The 22,973-nt window shown below is 43.9% G+C and overlaps 1 long non-coding RNA gene across 2 annotated transcripts in view; it reads right to left on the bottom strand.

Moving 5' to 3' along the window:
* The window catches only part of LOC138267562 (uncharacterized), a 425,442-nt gene extending 410,393 nt beyond the window's left edge, over window positions 1-15,049 (bottom strand). The window contains exons 1-4 of one of the 2 annotated variants that reach the window (XR_011199820.1): window positions 14,952-15,046; window positions 8,691-8,724; window positions 2,093-2,277; window positions 353-528 (exon numbers count right to left, since the gene is read on the bottom strand). This is a non-coding gene — a long non-coding RNA (uncharacterized lncRNA). Of the gene's footprint in view, window positions 1-352; window positions 529-2,092; window positions 2,278-8,690; window positions 8,725-14,951 lie in introns of both variants that reach the window. The other variant, XR_011199821.1, reaches the window with a different exon arrangement.
* Window positions 15,050-22,973: the final 7,924 nt, after the last annotated feature.

The raw sequence follows: 22,973 nt of genomic DNA, 5'->3' as shown, positions 1-22,973 counted from the left end.
CCACACATGGCAGGCTGGAAGGGCTGTAGCAGCACAGAAGACCATTCATGCTAAACGGGAGGGTTAGTAGCAGCACAAGAGAGAGAGGGTAGGGGTGTGCACAAAGGACCGTCACATTGGTGGCACAGGTATTTTTCAGCGCACAGATTGTGCATCATGTTTTATTTCTTTCTCACTGAGGATGGGCACATAACATGAGGGAGTATCAGTGATAAAATGTACCAGGCTGAGAATGTTTATGATAAGGAGGGAACAGCTCAGTCTTGGAAAAACACAGTGAGAGGTGGCCAGTCTGTAGCATGTTTCTTTTCAGCAATGACCTGGTGCGGCCAGCGTTTGAACAACAACTTACTGTATAGAAGGGGGAGCTTCTAGAATTCTCCTCTCCAGTTTGTTTAAATGATATATGAAGAGGAAGCTTGATAGCTGGAACTAGAAGGAATTCATTCTGAGGAGAGACTCCTTGCTCAGAATCACATTGTGGGTAATTCCTTCTCTTTCCGGTCGTCCGGGTTCCACAACTTGAAGCTGGCAGACAAAGAGATGATGTTGAGGTCAAGCCCCATGGTGATGCATTTTTAATTCTTATTTTTAGCTTTGCATTGTGAATGCGTGAATACATAGTCTAACCATTGTTGAGGTCTGTGGTCATTATTATTTAACTGCTGTGATTATTTTCAGAATTGTACTTGTGTTACTACCTTTGAAATAAAATCCCACATTATTTTCTCTGTGTTTGAAACTGGAGAAGTGCCTTAATAAATTCATTACTCCGACTAAGAGTGCCGCATTCTTGGCATTCCTTTCATTTTGTCTCCTCTTAGTCTGAGGTAGAGCAGAAGAGCAGGACAGAGGGGCAGTGACAGTTCAACAGAACACTCAGAGTAGATAGGGTGGGCATGGAACATGGTAGGCAGAAAAGGGGGAGCAGGGTCAAGCACACCGACATCACAGAGCAGGGAAGAGGAGAGTAGGGGCAGCAACCTAAGCACTGAGACTAAGCAGGAGGGCAGTGATGGGGTATAGAATTGGGCAACAGAGGGCAGGAGGAGTGGGCAGTGACATCAACTTAAATGGAGGGCAGTGGCAGCACATCGGACAATGGCGGACAGGAGGAAGGGGGCTAGTGCTTAGACTTGGACAACAGATGGTAAGAAGGGGCAGTAAGGTACCTCTTGAGGGCAGGTGGAAAGGTCAGTGGCAGAACTGCAGCCACACATGGCTGTAGTGAGGGAACAGGCGGATGGACTTGAACAATGGAGGGCAAGGAGGAGTAGGAGGAGGAGGGGCAGGAGCAGCAATCTTGGATGGGAGCATGTAGGAGGCTGGCCTGGTTTGTAGTGAGTTCCAGTGGTACTTTCACCTTATTCCAGGTCCAGTTATCCCCTGTCAGTGTCTAGAAGCCAGGCTGTCTGGAGGTAGCTGTAGGCAGAGCAGCCAGGGCTGAACTAGGAGACATGCAAAGCTCTTGCTATACCACTGTAGTCACACAGTACTCACACACATGAAAGACAATACTCAGTGTTACCAAAAATAAAGGTACTTTATTTTAGTGATACAATGCCAAATATATCTTAGAGGCTATACTCCCTTAGGAGGTAAGTATTATACACAAAATATACACTAATAACCAAAAGCAGGTAAGTAAACAGTCATAAAATAGTGCAAATAGTGAAAATCACAATTGGTTGCAATGGGCCTGGGGGAACACAAACCACATACTAAAATAGTGAAATGCGAATGTCGGTTTCCCACCTAGGCAAGTGTAGTGTGTAGAGGGGTGCTAGGAGTGTAAGAAAACACCAACGGTAAGTAAAATACCCCTCCCCAGAGCCCAGGAAAGCAGGAGTAAAGTACAGTAAGTTTCCTAAAACACACTAGAAGTCATGATAAAGAATAATGAAAAACACACGCAAGACTGCAAGACACCAGCAATGGATTCCTGGACCTGAAGACCTGTGGAGAAAGGAGACCAAGTCCAAGAGCTGCTAAAGAGTCCAGGGAGAACAGGAGCCCCTGCTTACCCAGAAGAAGGTGCAAAAGTGAAACCTCCGGTTGGAAGAAAAAGTCAGAAATGCATTAAAGAAGGTACCTGCGGGGTCCTGCTTGGTGCAGCAGATGTCCCAATTCGAGTTGTTGGATGCAGGCTGTTTTCGTCGCTGGATTCCACCCACAAGTCTTGGTTCACTCAAGAACGCGTTTTGCATCAAAGCGGAGCTGCCCAGACCCAGGACGGACCTGGGAGTCTCAACTCAAATTGAGGAGAAAGAGGGGGCTCTGTAAAATGAGTACATGAAAGGAAGCCTGTGATTTATATCAGTGTCAGTGAGAGGAGCATTGGAAGGGTAGCTATTAGTACTTTTTGTGCTGAGAGTGGGACAGTTACACTCCCAGAAAAGCATCTGCATACTCATCACTCATATAGCCGAACAGTGACTAACACACTCTGAAACACACCAAAAAAAGCATTCACACACCTGTATATTCACTGACATATTCATTCACGCACCCATATAATCACTGTCACACCCACTCACACATCTAGTCAACCATTCATATAACTAGCAGTTAGGTAAACAGGGCTGGAGGATGGCCTCCCAACGAGGAAGGGACCCCCTGAGGGCCCGCATATTGGCGCTGGCCTATCTGGAGTTGGATGGGTGCTTGGGGGCATCACAGCAGCCACAAGGGGGTGAGTACAGTGCCCCAATATACTACTTGCGTGTGGTGGGGTGGTATCCGGGTGGGGGATGTGGGCCTGTGGGTGCCCCTAGGCAAGGCTGGACATTGCAGGGTAGGTCCCATGGGGTATTGTGCTTGCTGGGAGGTGGGGGAGTCGTCAATCGGTGACAGGGAAGAAATTCCCTGTCACCACTACTCTTTCCACCAGGGTTTTCGTGGCGTGCTACCGCCGCAGAAACCCTGGTGGAAAGGCAGCTCCTAATGCCGCCGGTTGTCGTCTGGGGACCGCCGGCTCGAAGATGCTCATCTCCGGCATAGTGGGTCTGACTGCCCTGGCGGTATGAGCAGAGATGTGGCTGGTTGGCAGCGACCAACCTGCAACACTCATAATGTGGAGGTCTTTACTGCCAGCCTGTTGGTGGTGAAACCACCACCTTGCCGCTGGCGGTCAGTAGACCGCCAGGGTGATAATGAGGGCCCTAGGCACCAACCTTTACAGCAACATATATACCCATTTATGCATAAACTATTTTTAGATATTTAGGTAGCCTGTTAGAAAATGACTGTAGGAAAGTGGAGTATCATGCAGTGATGCTGATTAGGCTTCACTATGTAATACTCTCAAAATACCTCAAATATGACCCCTTGTTTTCACAATAACCCTTATCTCAGTCTTGCTAGTATGGCAAAGAGCAGTCGGGCTCAACAGAGGAAAAGTGTTAAGCATTTCAGAGTACTACTTGGACAACAAGTAATTGACACGACTTGAAAAAATCTCATAACAATTAATAAAAACAGAGCAGATTCTTATCTAAATTTAGACAACAAAATAAAGCAACTCAGTTATGTATAACTGGAGTTATGGATTTTAAAGCAGAAATAAAATCAGTGCATTTGCAAGCTGTCAAGTCTCACCATTGCGATCAATAGGAAAAGTCACTAGTGACACTTGGTCACTTGTGGCGTGAACTCAGAGGAACCCAGTCAGGGTTAATGTTGTACGGGTCCCAAGACCAAGCTATGATAGTCAGACCAATTTTACCTGGCTCATCAGGCTCAGGTGCAGAGGTGTCCTGGCTGTCCTTGGTACTGAACACGGGATCCGCAACTATTGAGAAATGGTACTTGTGAAACTCGGTTACTTGCATGTCGGGTTCCTGGGAGCCAGGATTCACCAGACAGAACAACTCCACCTAGTCTCGGAGTCTTGGGTGGAGGAGTCTTGCTGGCTTTACCACTGACATGGTGCAGTGAGGAAACTGATGCAAAAACTCAACAACAGAGCCACAGGTAATGTCCCGTTTTGCAGCGTTGAGTAAAGGTGGTGATGACTGACTGGCTACCAACAAGCCTTGGCAGTTGTAAGGTGGAAGATAATCTCTCTCCCCTTCCAGAGGTTCACTGGAAAATACTGGCTGGCTGTAACTTGTAAGGGAGCTGGACTACACTTCCCACAATGCACTGGACCACCTCTTCTTGGGCAGACCCTCACAGGGCCCTGTGGTCAGCACTTTTTCTAGGGGAAGCAGTCTTCAGTCCAGGATGAGCTGCAGTTGAGATGTTTCAGGGGGTTGCCACATGTTCAAGGTATCATGCCTTTTCTTAGTGCAGTTTCCTGTTGTCATTGATGCATGTCTTCTCTTATACTCTTGTCACAAGTTGTTGCAGATCTGATATTCTGGAGCTAGGGGTGCCCCTTAAATCCTAGATTTAGGGGCATTAAGGATGTGGGTGGAAGTAGCCAAAGTGCCAATAGCCCCAGTAGCTAATCTGTCCCTTAGGTGACCACATCTGGTGTGTTGTGGCACCTTTTATACCCAGAACCCTTTATTATGCCTGTTTCTAAGGTGCCAGAAGCTTTCCTCAGTTGTACAGACCAGACTGCCCATCCTAGAAGTGTGGCTAGCCTTCTGGGGGTGTATGTGTCCTGACTAACTAATTTTCCCACCTGCAAATGTGCATGGGAGCAGGGGAACAGCTTTGTCCTCCACCGGGAGACAGCATGCTTGTATATCAGATGTGTTGTTCCCTTTGAAGCTCACTGCTTTGATGTGGCACTTCACTAGTCTTCCTAGTAGGGAGGGAGTTGTGACCATCCTCCCATCCAAACCATTGTCCTGACTCTTGGAAGTGTACGCACCTCTGCCCAGGGGGAGGAATCCTGTCTTCGTGGCAGCAGTTGCGAGCTGGCAATCACAGCACAGGGAAAGTGGGGTAACTTGGTGGGCACCCTCTAAGGTTGCTTTCTGGGTCTATGCCACATCACCGTCAACATGAGATTCATGTTGAGGTCAGAAGGCATGCTGTTTGATACCAAACATGACTTACTTGGGTGGTTCCTTAATGGAGCTGATGACTTCGGGTTTGCCTGGGTCCAAGCCCATGTTATCCTATGGAGCATTGTGCACTTAATGGAAAAGACCACTATAAAGGGAGAAATAAGCTTGCACTTATATGTGCACAACAGAGGCCTACCTTAGGGATATGTGGCATATATTAAAGGGAATAATGTGGCTGTGCTAAACATGTTGTGGGCACAGTCAAATTTGAGCAGTTCACACTGCTCCTGCAGTCTGCAATGGCTGTCATGCTGTCAGTAGTTTGCTTGGGTCACACAAGGTGGTACAAATAGTACTTCAGGCCCTGGTGACCACGTTAACACCCATGCCCTGGATCCCACTGGTACTATATACTAGGGACAGATAAGAGAGTTAAATTAATTGCCTATTGGGGATATCAATTAATAGTTGCCAATTTAGTGAGAGATCACTAGTCCTGGGGCTTGAATAGCAGGCTATCATGCACTTTCAGAGTCATGACCAACAGTATCTAGAATAAATAATGTGGAGGTGACCATATAAAATATGTGCTTTCCTCCAATGACATATGCACTTATGTAGTTACTGATTTGTCCATAGTATGTAACATAGTAGTATCTAATGTAAAGATACATGTATGTTATATGTGGTTTTCAGATATGTACTTCTTTTTAATGGAGACGATTTACAATGCTGAGAAAGATGCAAAGGAAGAAAAAACTGAGGAAACAGTATTATTTGCTTAAAATTGAGAGTGAAAAAGGACATGATTTGGAGAGCAAACTGGACAAAAAAGCTGCTGGTATAACAACTAAGGTGTTTCTTCAAAAAGTATGTGCAAAAATCAAAATGTGGAAAAAAAATAATAAAAAGAGGTTTAAAATCAACTGACAAATGATAAGTAGTAAGTCAGACTGGAAGTAAGAAATCTTATAAGAAAACAGACAGTTTGACAAGGAGACAGAAACAGTTTAAAGAAATGCGAATTTTTAGAAGGAGGGATATGCAGAATTTGGTATGAAACATGAAGAGAAGGGTAGCGCTGAAGCAAAAACAACATGTTTAGGGTGTGGTTGATAAAGCGTTTGCTCTGAAGTGTAAACTATCTTGATACTAAACAGAATGAGAACACTGCATAAAACAGTTGTGTATGAAGAAAAGAAGTTAAAAAAGGCTTATTAATAAAATAGTTTTTTGATAAAAATTCAAAGGAGAATGGAAGCATACATCTAGTACTGAGACATCCCTTAAGAAAGAAAGATACTTACAATATAGCACACTAATACATGTAATTGAATCAACTGCCCAAAGCTATGAGGTAAACAATGGTTGCAAAAGAGTAGATGGTTATTAGAAATGTAAAAGAGGACATAGGTGAACAGGTACAAGGAAGGCGTGGACAGGCCCGTGTGTATACATGGGACTGCAGTAGTATTTGTAGTGTTTTCCAGGAATCAGCTGAAATATGAATTAATTTTCTGCGTCCAGATAGACTAGTGCCCAGGGCCTGTAAATCGAATTTTACCAGTGCGCTTGTTGCACTGATTGTGCCACCCACATTAGTAGCCCTGTAAACATGTCTCAGACCTGCCATTGCAGTGTCTCTGTGTGCAGTCTTGCAGTGTCAAGTTGACCTCACTTGCCAGGCCCAAACCATTCCTTTGTGTTCATGTAAGGCATCCCTAAGGTAGGCACAAGACAGCCCCATGGGCAGGGTACAGTGTATTTAAAAGGTATGACATATACTGGTGTGATTTACTAGTCCTAGTGGTGAATACTGCTAAATTTGTTTTTCGCTATTGCAAGGCCTATTTCTTCCTTAGGTTAACATGGAGATTGCCTTTAAATACCTTTTAAGTGTATTTTCCCTTTGGGAGCAGATAGAGATATAGAGTTTGGAGGTATCTGATCTCACAATCTATAAATAGATCTTTTGATAAAGTTGGTTTTTAGATTGTCAGTTTGAAAATGCAACATTTAGAAAGTAGGCATTTTCTTGCTTAACCATTCTGTGCCTCTGCCTTGCTGCTGAAAACATGCCTGGGTCTGACTGACAGCTGGACTGTTTGTGAATTCACTCTAGACAGTGACACAATGGGAGCTGAGGTGTGTCTTGCATATCCTGATGAGTCTACCTGGGCTAGAGTGGGAGGGAGTACAGTGTCCAACCCCCTAGAGTGTTGTCTGGGGCAGGCCAAAGAAGAGTCACGGTCTTGTGTACTATAAATACTTTCCTATGAAGTTTGACTACTTCAAAGGCATCAATGAGTATAAGTATTAGACTGATGACCCTACAACTTCAGAACACTTCTGGAGCATGAGGGACCTCTGCCAGGGAGAAAAACTGGATGCTTGAGGAAGACCTGCCATTCTGCCTGTTGCTTTGCTGTGCTGGCCTGCTGCTGCTATTCTGCCCTGGAGTGAAAAGGCTGGACTTTGCTGTGTATCCTGCTTATGAAAATTCTCCAAGGACTTGGACTGGGCTTGCCTCCTCTTAAGAAGTCTCAGGGATATAAAAGGCTTCACTTACCAGCCTGTGCTTTTGTTTGCTGTGGACTCTAACTCACTAGATGGTGACATGTCCAGTCCTTGTGCCCTTGGAAGTGAAAGCTGGCCTAAAAACAAGAAGAACTAGATACACTGATTCTTGACAGCTCCAGTACTGATGTCCCTGCCTGACTCCACCACCTCTGCCTGCACTGAAAGCAGTGGTCCCCGCTGGAGTGCAACGACCACGACGGATGGCACAGGCCCGATTCTGCTGCAGCCCGCTGAAGTCCCAAAACATTACGAGTTCTAAGTGCCTTGTCACCGACGTCTGTGACACCCGACTCCGCCATGGCTCCTGTAGCCGCATGGCGTGACTGCAGCCTGAGAGGTCCCCCCACAACGTCTAGACTCACCAGATTAATCTACCCCACTGGATCGTAAGGAAGTTGCGCCTCGCCCCAACACCGCATCACCTCCCCTGCTCTGCAGTAAGGAGCCGATGCCGCACTGGCTGATTTTGTCGCTACCAAGAGTATTGTACCTGGGTGTCAGTGTGACTCTGTGACTGGTGGGAACGACTGTTGGGAACGACTCCGTCAACTATGCTGTGATAGCTCCAGTTGGAGCTATTGTGATTCTAAGTGCTATATTTAAGTTTAATCTTTGACAATTCATATCTTTGCTTGTGTATGTTGGATTTCTGTCATTTTGGTCTTGTTTGATTTAGATAAATATTGGATATTTGTCTACTAAACTGGTGTAGAGTCTTTTTGTGGTGTTTTCACTGTGTTACTATGTGCGTTTGTATAAATAGTTTACACATTGCCTCTGAGATAAGCCTGACTGCTTGTGCCGAGTTACAGAGGAGGTGAGCAGCAGGTATCTGAGCTGTGTATCTCCCTTACCCTGATTAGATGCAAACTGACTGCCAACTGGAGACCCCATTTCTAACAAAGCGTAAAGTAGAAAATTGTAATGTTGTAGACGTTAGATCCATGAAAATTCAGGAAGTATTCTAATTTGCAAGGACAGTCACTGGCATGTCTATCTAGGAAAGTGTGCACAGGCACTTTTCATTATTCTAGAATGTTGGCTGTTCATGAGATGTAAAATTTAGTGGTAAGATAGGGGAAATTAATAAATCACTTTTGTATGGTACATATTCAGAGGTTAAAAATGTTTGTGAAGATATTCACTTACTGGTCCTGAAGTGGAGTCTGGGCAAACTGAGGAGCTGGTATGTTCATTTGTAGAAGAACAAAACACAGAGATTAGTATTGATAATTTTGCATGAGAAAAGCAAAGTTCAATACAGTTCTATCGAGAAACCAAACCATGTTTGTATTTGTTGTTGATGCTCTAACTACAAAGACCAAATATGAACTATTGATGCGTTCTTGAAAACTGATGAAGAAACCAGAGAAACGTGTCTAGAATTTGCAGTGTGTTTATTTGTAGAAGAACATTTTGATTTGTCAATACACCAGATCATGTGCAAGTATTGCTGTGACAAATTAGAGGAGAACAAAATGCCTGCTAGAGCATACACAATACATTAGCAGTGGTTGAAATTCCAGAGGAACTTCAATATCTGAATGTTTATGAAGGAATTCTCAAACAACCTATACACCATTTTCAACAATAGTTCATATGAAACCAAAGACTGAGAAACGACTACTCACTGAGCTTCAGACAAGGCTTAAAGATAGAGTTGTGTATTTACCTGTAGATTGTAGATGCAATGTTGAAACTGTGATTCTACTGAATGGTGTGGCCATGAAATACAAAAAACAATCTGGCAGAAACTATTAGATGTGAATAAGGGGACTCTTGAGGAGAATAGTATGTATTATAGAGCTATGAATGCAGTCACACATGGAAGTTGCATGGAGGGAAAAATAGATACTTTGAAAAAGTGGATAGATGTAAATTGGAAGAAATATATGAACACAACAGTATCCATCCATTGAATTTAAAAGAGGTTATGGGAAATGCCATTGAACTGTATCAGATGAAACTAGCTAAAGGAGCTTCAATGAGTGTGTGGCAAAAAGGTTTAGAAGCTTGATGTTTTCCTCAACTATTTCCAACTAGAGTAGGTGGACGGTATGATGACCGCCCTGTTCAAATATTTGCAGAAGAATATATATGTTAACAAGATTACATTCAGAGGACCCTTGAGTTCAACACATTATTCATTATGTATTCCTTCTTTGTTTTCAAAGTGATTAGTCTGGACTGTCATATGCTTTTAACCATTTTCTTCAGGCAGAAGAAAATGTGCAAAATCTGTCTGTAAAAGGCTGTGGAAAAAATGTATTGAGTACAATTTGATAAATTGGATGGCATGCTAACGAAGGAACAATGAATACTGGTATCATCCTCATGGTGATCTCAAGTGTAGTGTACGTTGGGAAATTTAGGTGGACCAACTTGGTTTGTAACACTGAGTTGTGCTTAGTATGCAGGGGCTGATTTACATGAGTTTTTGAGAGAAGCAAACTCCAACATTAAAAACATTGAATTGAAGACACCAGGATCCTGCAATTGTTTGCTGGTACTTTAACCACGGATTGCTAGCTCTATTTTCCTTCATCCGTAACAATAAAAATCACCCTCTTGGAGAAGTTACTGATTTCTTTTGATGAAAATAGCACCAAGCAAGAGGTGTTCCTCATATTCATATTCTATGGTGGAGAGAAGATAACCCTATATTTGGAAGAGCCACAGATGAGTCTGTAATTTCTGTCAGGGAGCACTCTGTTACATGTAGCATCCCTGAAGATACTGAGGAAAAAAGCCTAAAGTAGCAAGTACTGTGTTTCCAATCTCACAGATGTGGAAAGTACTGTGAGCAGAAATACAGAGCTCTGTTCAAAGAGATCTCTGCTGAAAAGTCTCTAACACAGAAATTGTACAGCTTCAGTTTGAAGATGCTTTCATACAGGGAAATTGGATTCAATGAGTGCCATTCTTGGTTGAGTTCAGCTAGTTTACATTTTTAGTTGATATGAACTATTTGGGTGAGTCTAGGCCTGGTATAAACTTGAAACAAAGTTTTGAAGTCTTTTCCTGAAAATCAAAATCTTGCCGAATTTGAGTCGGAGAGTACAAATATTGTAAAAAAAACATATTGAACATTTTCTATCCAAAAAGGAATGTACACTTTGAAAATGTTTGTCTCTGTGAAAGGCTCCTGTACTACACATATAGAAACAATAGATCAGAAAATAAGGATAAAGGAACATTTGCAGTAGTTGATTACAATGGGTGGCAGTCTAATTAACCATTGAAAACTGAGTTGCCAGACTGCTGAAAAAAGAGAGTTTTTCTATTAGGCACTTTTGCAGCTGTTCAAACCTTTGTGTTCTGAATCAGAATTACTGGGAGAGTATGACAGCTGCTAAGATTATTTCAGTGCTTCAAAGGATGGTATTCAGTGTTCAGTATTTTCAAACTTCTTGAAAATGTTGAATGATGAAATTGATCAGAAATGTAAAATTGCTACTGGGGTAGCTAAGGAGAGTTCACAAAGCCGCCAAAGTTCAGATCATCAAAGTCAGGACCCATTGGGACAACATATAATTGAAAATAGGCTTCTATTGGAATTAATGAGGTGGAGTCTGAAATGGAGCAAGCAAGACAGGGAACAACTAAATGATGAGCAAACATAAATATATATGGAGGTGAAAGTCACAGTTGAGCATGGATTGCTTCATGACAACAACGTACATATGCCCAACATTTAAGCCTATAATGTTGTATGTCAGTGGTCAAGCTGGTACTGGTAAACGTTTCTTATTCCAAGTTGCTACAGCAAACCTACAGAAGACTACGGACTGTAATTTATCATCTGTGATTACAATGCCTACTGGATTAGCTGCACATAATATCAAAGGTATTTGTTTATCTTGACTTTTAATAGTACCTGTGGAACATGACAACAAACTTGAATAGTAAAAGTTATTTGGTGAATTTTGGCATGAAGTGCCAAGTGTGTTACATTTAAAGCTTTTAATCATCAATGAGGTGAACATGGTCTCAAACTTAGTAGTTGCCTTTGTACATTTAAGAATGCAAGAGGTTTTGAGAATGGATTATAATGTTCTATTTAGAGGAAAACATTTGATGTTTTTGGAGATCTTTTGCAACTTACACCTGTGAAAGATCAGTCTGTACTCAAACACTGCTCCATGATGAAACTAGGAATTGTTTGGGAAGCATTGGAAATGTGAATATTAGGTTACATTTTGAATACAAAGAATTAATTAGGGGAATATGTGACAAGCAACGGGCGTTGAAAATGGAAATATTTTGAAAGAGATTAGAGTAGGTGTTCTTTCAAAAGAGGTAAGACGTTTTCTAGAAATTCATCTTCTGAAAGCACTGTTTCCAACAACAAAGACAGCAGCAGAGCTAATGTTCACTATTATACAAGAAGGTAAGTATATTGTGTGCCTAATTCCTACATTGGAGGCGTTGGACTCTTTCAACAAAGACTTACTGGAATAGGAGGAAGAAAAAATTGCAACTGAAGGCAATAGAAAAAATGGAACATCAGCGTGTCACTGAATTGCTAAATGAAGTTAGAAGCAGAGCTGGATGCATTAAAAAAATCTATCTCACAAACTGCATTGTTGGAGAAAGATTTGTCTATGCAAAAATTGTAGAGTGATATTGTATCAAAATGTAAATGTTTAGGAAGGTTTTGTCAATGGTGATATGGATAAAGTTGTTGTTTTTATCAATTTTCCTAATAGGAATGAGATGGAATACCTTAGGACATTGTCTGGTTTGTATCTAGGTGTATTTGATGACAGCAGAGCAAATGCAGACTCCAGTTGTGTTTATAAAATACAACTGATTACAATTATGCTCCTCATTTAAGGCGATATCCACTTTATTTCCTGTTTTTCAGGTATTTATTGGTTAACTACTGCATCACAATACAGAATGCAGAGGGAATGAGGCAAAAAACCTCCCTGGGGAGAACATCAAAGCACATCAAAAGACAGTTACAGAGCAATTTGATACAGTGTTAGAATTCAAAGTCATAAGTGGGTTCAGTCATAGAGTTTCATGCCTCATGACATCATGGAGGCCCATATACTTGGGAGGATAAGGCTAAAGGACAGATATGAAGTGTATACATTTCCTGAGAGGACCCTAGGTGAACAGCTCGGTTGTAAGTAGATGTTTGTCTTGAGGCGAAGGTGGGGAGAACTATAGGTGTGGCAGCATTGATGCTGAGGGCAGAGGGGTAATATACTAAAAAAAAGCTATCCAGAAGGAATAAATACATGACCAAATATCTAATTGAACAAAAGAAAGACTCTTATTTAGTACCTCATACTCTGTTTCTGATAGAACATATTTGGACAAATTATAGACAGGAATCTTGTCTAAACACTCGTCAGTTATCTTCTGTACGTTCTCTTCCTGATGCGAAATTCCCCTTGTTGGGTATACAAGTCTCTGTTCTGACCTTGATATTGGAATCTGCCTCGCGTACCTCCCCGTCTCCCTCTGCGTCCCCCTCTGCCAAAAAAAGGTTGAGTTGTAGGATGTAGGGGTCCCAAAAAAGTATCTGATAAATGTTCTGTGTCAGAGTCCGAGGAGTTATCAGAGAAGGTAATACATTTCCTACGTTAACAAGTTTGAAACTGTAAGTTCAAATTACTGGGGTTGTTATATTTGTAAAAATCTTCTTTCAAGAAAGGATATACCTCTTCGATTTTAAAATTCTTAATGTCCCTCGCCACTTTTGATGTTTTTTGATTTATGGTCCGAATTTTAAACTCGGCAATAATCGTATTTGCTGATTCTAATAGTTGTTTTACATCTTGAATTGTTCGATCTTACGAAATTTCAAGTTCCAGCAATTCAATTCTGTTTCACTTATTCTCAACGCAGTCTCAATAGAGAGGGCCAACCAATCACAACAGCATTTGGTACCTACTCCACTAAATTGCAATAGATAAGGTTTATCCAACACAAAAATCACTGGGATGTTTCTCACCTGCAAGCCTACAGGAATAATGTTAGTCTTCAAATACTCAAGAAGTACTTGTGCATGAAGTTGTGTTCTGACATTTTTCTTTTTAAGCTGCTTTAAAAGTTCAATTTTACCAACATTGGTAGGAGCTGGAATTAGTTGTCCACCACTCAGCAAAGAAGGATTGCCTAACAACGTATTCATTTGGGCCTCCGTATAGCTGACCATATAAGGTTCAGTTATAATTAGTAAAATAGAAAAAATGGAAGAAATAGAAAAAATAGTGGACTAGAGCAAACAGGCGACACTAAGCTGTAACTTAACTATTTCACAGTTCAAAAGAAACCGGTAGAAACTCAAATAATACTAGAAAGACCCCTGCATCAACTGATGCAAACAGGAAAAATATACAAACAAAGGGGGAGAGTCCCTATCACCCCACTGGATCAGGGACAAACACTATACTAAAAAAAAAAGGTATCCAGAAGGGATAAATACATGACCAAATATCTGAGTGAAAACCTACATTTTTCACTGAACAAATATTTCTTTATTATAATTAAATTGATTAAATCTTAGAATCACCAGGACACACCTAATCAACTGAATATTACTGACACATAATATATACAACATGGAGACAAAGATACAAAAAGTTGTATAAAATTACTACACACATTACAAGTGAGCCAGCAGTTCCTTAGGTCACCGTAATATATTAACCAATGGCTGCTTAGCCATCCAGTGGCAAGCAGTATCACACGGAGGTAATGGCAGTTGCAAAAGGAGAGTATCTTCCATCAGCGAAAAAAAGTCTATCACTGGTATAAGTGTCCGATACAATCCAAAATTATTAAATCCAATAATTCAGAATTTCCAACAGTCAATCCTCAGAAATTATGGTCGACACGTTTCGGTCTTTATAAATCTGGCCTCCTCAGGACAACAGGAACAGTGCCTATGTACACAACATACCAAATTAGCTACAATATTGGTACATACGTAATCACAATACACCCCCAGGTGCAAACAACCAACACCTGTTCACAATAGAGAAACCCCAGTGGGTGAAAAAAGGTAAAGGATTAAACTGAACCAACTAGAGGCGCCATAATATAAATTAGTAGAAGAAGAGAACCCAAACAATGTGCATATAATGTAGTGGAAAACAAAACAACCAATGATAAAGATATATACCAGAAACCCCCTCTAAGTGATGTCTTTTAAAAGTTACAAATTGTACTTAAGTAAATGTTGAAATGAATGCCAGTGCGCGTGGCCAAAGAGACTGACTTTAAACTGAAAGAATACACTGCGATACCGCTGTAGCAGTCAAGGCATCACGCAGCTTGAGACAATACTGCACAGAAAGCAAGGAAACATTGAGTTACTTATTTGAAATAAAATAAAGAGAACGCGGTCAGCCCACGTGAAGTCTACGGGCTCAGGCTTATTTAAAAACCTACCTCATTAATGGAAGAGGGACCAGGGCGCATTTGTTCCAAGCGAAAAAAGTTTTGAATGCGAGCGCTGTCGGAGTTCACATTTAAATGGCAAAACGCCATCGGGAAGTCGCTTTGGAAATGCGCACTCGCAATAGAAACAGAAAAGGAGACTAGCATATTCAAGTACAATAGGGAACAGATGTCCATCGTATGGGGGCCATCCTTAAATATATCGAGCATCAATTAACTTCAACTACCAAAAGCAGCATAAATGAAAAATAACATGAATGAAAAATATAATAAATATAAGCAGCAAAAATGAATTGAAAAATGAATCAAAAAACATTCATTCCATAGAGGCACATACCAGAGCTTTTTTTAGAAAAGATAACTTTTAACGTTCCTTAACCCATTACTGGGCTCACCCCAGTAGCATATCGGCCATCTTGGTGTGGATCATGCATCACTGCATTTCAAGTGCACAAGAACATCAAAAGGTGCAGTTAATCAAAAAATGAAAACCGTAAATGGAAAAACCAAAGAACGTAAATCTTTCAAACAGAGCCTTGTAGGAAAAGCACAGTACAAATAATTAAAATAATTAAAATATTACACCTTGATTAGAGACCACATTTCTGACAGATCATTTAACCCCTTCTTGGCTGTCCCATATGTTTCTATCAGACGTGCTTCCATTCTATCCAGAGTGGAAGATGTCAATCTGCCTATTTTAGTTTTTCCAACTACATACAGAGTTGACCATCTAATATCTTCAGGGCGATGGTCTTTTTCAATATAGTGATCGACCAATGGGGCACCACGGACAGCACATCTAATCCTGGATATGTGTTGTAGAATGCGTGTTTTCACAGGCTGTGTTGTCGGACCGATATATGTAAGAGAGCACGGACATGTAATCCAATAAACCACATTTTGTGTGTTACAGTTCTAAAAACAGCGTTGTTGATGTATTTTACCGTTCACCTCTACCTGTCTGCTCTTCTCTGTATATTGACAAGCCAAACAGTTGTTACATTGAAAATGGCCGATGATTGGAGGAAGATCTAACATAGTTCTCAAATCTGATCATTTGTTTGTTTTTTAAATGAAAGAGGCATGTACTAAAAAGTCATAGATGTTACAGCCTCTTTTAAATGCACTCAAGGGTTTGTTTAACCCTACAGGGAGAAATAATTTCCAATTTCTTTCGATAATTGCCCTAATTCGATTCACTTTAGGGTTATATGTTAGTTCACAAGTCAAAGGGCACTCCTTGTTTTTTTGTTTGGGGTTAACAGATGTTCTTGTGGGGTATACGATGCACGCTTGCAAGCTCCTTTGACGATTTTCTTGGGATAGCCCCTGTCTAACAGTCTTGATGTCAAAGATTCTGCATTTTGAAAATAGTCTTCCTTGGTGGAACAATTCCTACGGATCCGGAGAAATTGACCATAAGGCAAATTCTCCTTAAGGGGGGAGAACTATAGGTGTGGCAGCATTGATGCTGAGGGGGGAGGGGTAAGGCATGATCATTTGCAAGGAGTTCGTGTCCAGTTCCAAGGGGGGGAGGAGAATATGAAAAAAATAAATAGAGAAAAGGGAAGAAGGGCAATGGAAGGGTGTGGGGGTGAATGGGAGAGGGGGAAAGTGAGGTGGGCATACTGAGAACGCTGGGTGGGAATAGGGGGTGGGGTAGTCTGGTAGGCAGTGGGGGATAGGGGAGGTGGTGGGGAAGGGGAGATACATGAGTACAGCGTTGCACTTGGACATGGTCTTAAGAGAAGGGATTAAGGTGGAGGAGGGGAAGACATACAGGTAGATAGGAAAAAAGCACAAGGGATGGTGTAGTTGTGATTATCGCCCATTGCCACCAAGGAAAGGGGCCCAGGTTTGAAGAAAGACCTCTGTTTTGTCTTGCAGGTTATATATGATTAGTTCATTGGAGGCCATTTGATACATTGCCCTGAGCCATTTGTCGTGGGAGGGGCTGTGGTCGAGGGCCAGTGTTGGAGGATGCATGTCTTGGCTGTGGCTAGCGCTGTGTGCAATAGACATATTTGCAGACGAGAAAGGTTTTGGACCTCACCTGTGTCATGTAGAATGATTAAGGTCCAGGAGAGAGTGGATGGAACTGGAATGTTTTCCCGCATCGTTTTCCCACTGTGTCCCAATAAGATTGAATGGATGAACAAGCGCAAAGGATGTGGAGCAAGTCACAATGGGATGAAGACAACGCCAGCAGTTAGCATGAGGTAGGAATCCTGCAGCTCTAAGTTTCAGGGACATCCAATTCGAGTCATGCAGGGTTTTGAAAAGGCAACATTTAATTAGAGCCTCCTGCACGCAATGGTCGTGTGCCTCTAGTAGATCAGCCCACTCCTCCATTTTGTAGTCGATCTGCAGTCTCCTCTGTCATCTTGTATGGAGGGTGTTAGGAGGGGCAGGGAAAATAAACGACTAAACATCAGGATTTAAATATCTGACATTACTCCCCAGAAGGTACCCCAGGTCTTGAGGTAGGAGACCACAGGAGAGGGCTGAAGAGTCCACGGGCAAGCACCCATACAACGGTTGAGGCAATGATGGGGTTGTAGATACCACCACAATTGTTGTCATGGTAGGCCATACTCGTCATGGGAGACTGCAAAGGAGTTATTCCCATTATCCCAAAGCTGATCCAGGTGCAAAATGCCCACCAATCTCCAACCATTCCAGTTAACTGCCTCACCCTTGATTAGAAGACTGGCATCACCCTAGATTGGTGCACGAGTATGAATGTGAGGATCCACCCCGAGGAGGTGGTGAGCCCGGCGCCAAGATTTCAACATGGCTTGTATCATAGGGTTGGCAGGGAGTATCATGGCTTCCATGGGTGCGTTCTGTCAATACCCACCTCAAGGGTCTGGGATCCCAGGGAGCATGTAGGCAAGCTGGGAGAGATGAAGGGCCAGTGCATAGTGTTCCACTCAGGGTAAACCCAGGCCACCACATGTATGATGAGCTATGAGTGTTGTACTGGATATGCGTGGTCGTAACAACCCTCATACAAAAGAACATATGGATTTGTCTACTTCTCGTAACTTGGGGAGTGGGACCAGGATGGACAGCATACCAAGGATATAGGTATATCTGGGCAGGGTTACCATGCGTACAGCCAGTACTGTCCCCCACAGGGATAAACCCAGCTGGGACAACTTCTCGAAGTCCCATTTTGTGCAGATCAGCAAAGGGTCAAGGTTGTCTGCTAGCATGTGTTCCAGGCCTCCATTAATATAGAGCCCTAGGTATTTAAGGCGTGACTGTTTCCAGTGTATCAGGAAATCTGCTATAGCCATGCATGTGGTCACATGGCACAAAGGTAGCTCTTCGCTTTTGTCCCAATTTATTTTGTAGCCTGACAGTGTCTCAAAATCGGTGAGAATGGTTGGTAGCATCAGGAGGGAATGGGTGATGTCTATGCGGGTGAGCAATATATCACCAGCATAGAGATAGATTGTGGACTGGCCCCCTGGGATGGGGATTCCAGAAATGAGTGGTGACTGCCGAAAGGAAGCTGCCAGTCGTTCCACAGCCAATAGGAAAAGCAATGGTGATAGTGGGCAGCCTTGTCGGGTTCCACGTTTTATGGGAAATGGATCTGAGAGGAATCCCCCATAGTTTAATTGTGCTGTGGGTGAATCATAAAGCCAGCGGACTTTGTTTATGACGTCATCCCCCAGGCCAAAGCATTGCAAGGTCTCAAAAAGATACCACCACTCTATCCTATCTAACGTTTTTTCCACGTTGAGGGAGAGAGCTATGGCTTCTTCTCGCAGGTCTTTGGTGGACCAGAGGATGTGCACTAGGGTGTGGAGGTGATTTCTGGATGACCGTCCAGGAACAAAGCCCACCTGAGTATGGTATATGAGGGATGGTATCAGCTTCCTGAGTCCAGCCTGCCAGAATCTTAATATCCCCATTGAGGAGGGAGATGGGCCCATAGCTGCCACAAAATAAAGGATCTTTTCCCGGCTTCGGCACGATTGCTATGGATGCCCTTTTAGAAATGGGTCTCAGGAAATCTGTGCGTTCTGCTCCTTGGAAGGCCTTGTATAGGGAATCCACAGTTTCTTCTCCTGATCATTTGTAAAATTCCGCCGGGAATCTGTCTTCCCCAGGGGCCTTGTGGTAAGGTAGTTTGGAGATTGCCTGAGTTATCTCTTCTTTGCTTATTTCCTCTTCTAGTAGTCCTCTGCCAACGGCAGCGGGGCTCGGTAAGTGGGCGTTTGTGAAAAACGTGGCAAGGCGGGTGCGATCCATCTCGGTTTAAGGGATTTATAGAGCCCGATAGAAGCTCTTGAATTCGCAGGCTATATCCTGTGGGTGAGTGAGGATCATGCCGTCCGTGGTTTGAATGGCCGGGATGGCAAGTGCCGCTTCTTGCTAATGGAGGTGGGCTGACAGAAGGCAGCCTGCATTTTCCCCTTGTTCATAGTGTCTCCCTTTCATCCACTGAAGGGCATATTCCACCTGGGCAGTGTACAGGGCATTGAGTTTAATTTTGGCCCTCTCAAGACGGCGATGTGCGGGAGGAGGAGAAGGGATCACAGTATGTTCATGGGTACCAGTCGCTATCATGACCTCAAGGTCTTTTTGTCGGAAGCGTCTTTGGGCATTGGCGATGGCAGCATCCCTCATGAGCTGGGCTTGTATAGGTGCTTTTGCAGCCACCTATAGGACCTGGGGGTAGGAGACCAACCTTTTATTGTTGGCCAGATAGGTAGAGACGTGGGAACGTAGCTGTTCTTTGCCCTGTGGGGCGCTGAACCGCGAGGAGTTCAGTCCGATAAATCAGCCTCCAGTATCCAGGACTCTTGGACCAGGGCAATAGTTCTGTGTGTGGATAAAAGTAGCATAACCTATACTAGGTGCCATGGACTGGCGATATAAAGGTGTATTCCCTTTCAGTTGAGTGCAAGAAATGCCAGTGGTCTACCAGGCCATGGACTGATAATATGCCCCCCAACAGAGCCCTGTCAACATTGATGCCTACATCTACTCTACCCATACGATCAAGTATAGCATCTTGAGCCAAATTCTAGTCCCCACCCAGGAGGTACTGGTATGCGCCAACCTCCGCCAGGAGACAGTTGAGTTTGAGAAAAAGAGGCGTTTGAGAGCCCATAGGGGTATAAATGGATCCAACGCATGGTGTTTGATCACCAAGCCTGAGTTTGGTGAGTGCATAGCGGTCTTCCAGATCAGACCATGTCTTAAGGACCTTGAATTGTAAGGATCTACGAAGAAGGATTGCGACCCCCACATTTCCTAACTGAACCAGAACCCCCTTGTGGCATCGGAGGACAACTGATATAGAGCACCCTACCCACGCAGTTGTGTCTCAGTTTCTCTGATTGTAGGTGGGAGAGGTGGGTTTCCTGCAGGAGGAAGAGGACCTTCTTCCACTTGATATAATCCATAAAGCCATTAACATTCCATGATATGGTCTGCAAAGGGAGGGTGGGCCCCAGTTGTGGACATTTGTGTAATAGGGACGTGTTGCAGTAGAGGACTGTGGGTCATAGAGGGGAAGCAGAGGCTACAGGAAATGGTGTGAGGGAGAGGACGTTGGGAAGAAGGGGGGTGAATGGGGACCCCTCTGTTGCACAGGAAGAGTATCAGATCAGAAGGAGAAAAGGGGAGAGACAGAAGAGAGGAGAGAAAGAGAGGGAGAGGGAGGAAGATAGTGAGAAACAAGAGAAAGAGAGGAATTGCTCTGAAACCAGCTGTGCACCCAGAGAAATCTCAAAAGGAGCCGGGAAGTGTTGACCCACAGGTCTAAACTTCCATAGCTGATGTGCCAGGTGCACCCTGGGGAGAGGGGCGGGTAGCCGACATACTGAGCACCTGGGAATGGATCAGGCCATTATGTGGGGACACCAAGGAAAGGGTGGGGAATAGGGCCAGGGGGAGATTAACGACAAAATGCGCCCATGTCCATTGTGTGAGGAGGGAGAGAAGAGCCCCGGGGGTGTCAGAGTGCTCACCAGAACTATAGGGACCACTTAGAGGGTGAGTGGCATGGGTTGAGAGATGTAATTGTAATGAACAAGCAGCTGTCTCCCCTGGCCAGGGGGATTTGTGATATTGTGGCAGTGATAGTACATCATGGAGTCACTCCACTGTCGACCAGCAGCGGCGTGGCATGGCGTGGAAAAAGATGGGATAGGATAGGGGCGGTCCCAGTCTATACCTAAGATGTTCACCTGGGTCAAATGAGGGGAGGTATGTAACGCCATTAGGGAGGGTCATATGGGCCTTCACCTACAAAATTGGCAGAAGTGGAAAACCACCGCCAATAAGAGTCAACCGTCCCCGGTTGATCTCGAAATCGTGTTTCACATGGATGTTGGAAATAACGCAGTCCTGAGCACGGGATCTGGAAGCAGGGTAGGAACATAAGAAAAAAAAAGAAAATGGAAAATGGGGTAGTTCCACATAGCATTTCGATACTCTGCAATGACAAAGCACTATGGCCCTCATTACAACCCTGGCAGTAAATCCCGCTGACCGCCAACATACCGCTGCGGCCGCGGAATTCCGCTACAGGTATTACGACTCACAGCTTGGAATCCGCCACAATACAGACACCCACACAAGTCTACCACACCAAAGGTCAGTGATAAACTGGTGATGACAAAACCAACACCGTCACGCTAACAAGAATACGCCCACATTATCACGACCCACGAATCAACGCAGTGGAATTTCAACCGTGGTAAACCATTGGCGGTATACACCGCCGCGCTCAAAATACACACACATATACAAAATGCAACCACATTGGACAAATCGAAATACACACACCTGCTACACATACACACACCACAACCACACACCCAATCCAATATAAAACACACACCCACATTACCCACAAACCCTTACTACCAGAAATTTGAAAGCAGGCCAGAGAGAGACACTACCTTAAACAACACCAGCATCCACAGACACACAACACCATTACTTATGCAACATCCATGCACCTCAAACAACACACAACACATCCCCTCACACATCACAACACACACCATCTCACACATCACCCACACCGCATCATGGCACCTCAACAACACCCCAGGTTCTCTGAGGAGGAGCTCAGGGTCGTGGTGGAGGAAATCGTCCGGGTAGAACCACAGCTATTTAGATCACAGGTGCATCCATTGCAAGGAAGATGGAGCTATGGCGCAGAATTGTCAGCAGGGTCAATGCAGTGGGGCAGCATCCAAGAACTAGGGATGACATCAGGAAGAGGTGAAATGACCTACAGGGGAAGGTGCGTTCCCTGGCCTTCAGACACCAGAATGCTGTACAGGGGACCGGCGGTGGACCCCCACCTCCTCCCCCACAACTAACAACATGGGAGGAGCAAGTCTTGGCAATACTGCATCCTGAGGGCCTCGCAGGAGTAGCAGGAGGACTGGACTCTGGTAAGGCAAATATTTACTACTTTATCCCCCACCCTACCTGCATGCCATCACATACCCCACCCTTACCCTCACACCCATCACCCCAACAACCCACAGATACCCCACCAACACACCCCACACATCCCCAAAACAAGCCCTGCATGTTACACCAATGCATGGACATCCATCACCAAAGCAAGTACAGTACAGATACCCACACAGACCCCAAACCAACTATCACACAAGGACCAAGCCAAGAATGTAAGCACTGGAGTAAAGGGTCACTCACCCATTGCACACGATGGCACACACAGATGCAATAATCATACCTTTACACCCCAACAGGACCCCTACCCAACGTCACAGGACAGGAGGTGCCAGGCATATCCAGTCCCCCCACAGAAGAGACCCACAGTGATGACAGCAGCTCTGCACAACTGGATCAAGATGACCAGCCCGGCCCATCAGGGACCTCGGTTCCCCTGACACAGTCACAAGCCACCACAGAGCCTCCCCCCTCATGAAACACCAACACAGCACCCACCCAGCGAGCCCATCCCTCTGTCCCCAGGACAGGTCAATCAGCAGTGTGTCCACC

Source organism: Pleurodeles waltl, chromosome 12, assembly GCF_031143425.1.
Source record: "Pleurodeles waltl isolate 20211129_DDA chromosome 12, aPleWal1.hap1.20221129, whole genome shotgun sequence".
Classification (NCBI taxonomy): Eukaryota; Metazoa; Chordata; class Amphibia; order Caudata; family Salamandridae; genus Pleurodeles; species Pleurodeles waltl.
This window is presented reverse-complemented; position numbering and strand designations above follow the sequence as displayed.